Source organism: Lepidothrix coronata, unplaced genomic scaffold (assembly GCF_001604755.1).
Source record: "Lepidothrix coronata isolate B3197 unplaced genomic scaffold, Lepidothrix_coronata-1.0 Scaffold3976, whole genome shotgun sequence".
NCBI classification, from domain to species: domain Eukaryota; kingdom Metazoa; phylum Chordata; class Aves; order Passeriformes; family Pipridae; genus Lepidothrix; species Lepidothrix coronata.
In genome coordinates this window covers 30-1,230 of record NW_016694156.1, presented here as the reverse complement: position 1 = coordinate 1,230, position 1,201 = coordinate 30, and the positions used below count along the sequence as shown (strand labels likewise).

At 66.5% G+C, this 1,201-nt stretch overlaps 1 long non-coding RNA gene across 1 annotated transcript; it reads right to left on the bottom strand.

The window, feature by feature from the left end:
- On the bottom strand, nucleotides 1-982 carry LOC108491990. The gene is made up of 4 exons (XR_001872985.1): nucleotides 884-982; nucleotides 720-791; nucleotides 209-242; nucleotides 1-103 (listed from the first exon to the last, which is right to left on the bottom strand). It is a non-coding gene; the product is annotated as an uncharacterized LOC108491990 (long non-coding RNA).
- Nucleotides 983-1,201: the final 219 nt, after the last annotated feature.

The window sequence follows — 1,201 nt, the reverse complement described above, 5'->3', positions numbered from 1 at the left end:
CAGGGGGGAAGAAGAAGTGGCGGGGGGGCAACACAAAATGGGGAGTGGGGGAACAAGTGAAGGGGGGGGGGCACGGCTGCTCCTTGTGCTCAGCTGACGAGGCCTGGGGGGAGAAGGAGAAGGGAGTGAGAGCGGAGGGACCCCCTCCCCAGAGCCCCCCAGCCCTTCCCTGGGGGCCCCCCCACCCCAGTGCCCCCCCCAGACTCACCCAGGTAATCGTCCATCAAGGAGCCGATGGCAAACTGGGAGGGGGAGAGGAAAAGGTCAACATGAGGAGGGGGGGAGGGGAAATCCCATCTGGACCCCCCCATATGAACACAGCACCCTCTCCCCCCTCCTGGAGTCGAGGACCCCCCCCCATGGAATTGGGACCCCCATGGAGCAGGGAACCCCTCCCATATGGACACAGGACCCCCCAGAACTAGAGACCTCCCCCCCCCAAATTTGGAGCCCCCTCTGGAATTTGAGCCCCCCGCTGCCCCCCTGGAATTGGGGACCCCCCACAGAACTGGGACCCCCCACAGAATTGGGGACCCCCCCTAAATCTGGAGAATTAAGGAGCCCCTCTTATGGAACTGGGATCCCCCCAGAGCTGGACCACCCCCCCCCATGAACACAGGACCCCCCCCCAAAGGTAGGGAGACCCCCTGGAGCCCCCCCAGAACTGGGGACACCCCCCCCAAGCTGGAGACCCCCCCAAATCTGCCCCCCCCACTGACGATGTCGTTCTTGTCCACGCGGGTCCCCACGATCTTGAGCCGGATCTCGTCGTCCTGCTGGATCACGATGTCCTGGGGGGGGCCGGGGGGGTCAGGGGGGGCTCAGGGACCCCCCCGGGGTGGGGAGGGCATGGGGGGGGCACTGGGGACCCCCCAGGACTCACCTCGTCCACGGTCTTGTAGCAGGGGGGGTTGGAATTGGGGTCGAATTCCATCTCCGAGGGGATGGACTGGGGGGAGGGGGGGGTTAGGGTGGGGCGGGGGGGGGGCCAAGCCCCCCCAAGCGCCCCCTGTGACCCTTTTGGGGTGTCCCTGAGCGCCCCCTCCCCTCAGTGACCTTTTGGAGTGTCCTCACCTCAGCAAAGACCCTTTTTGGGGTCCCCTCACCACCCAGTGACCCTTTTTGGGGTGCCTCCCGTGCCCCCCCCCTTTTGAGGTCCCCACCCCCCCCAGTTAGCCTTTTGGGGTCCCCCCACCCAGTG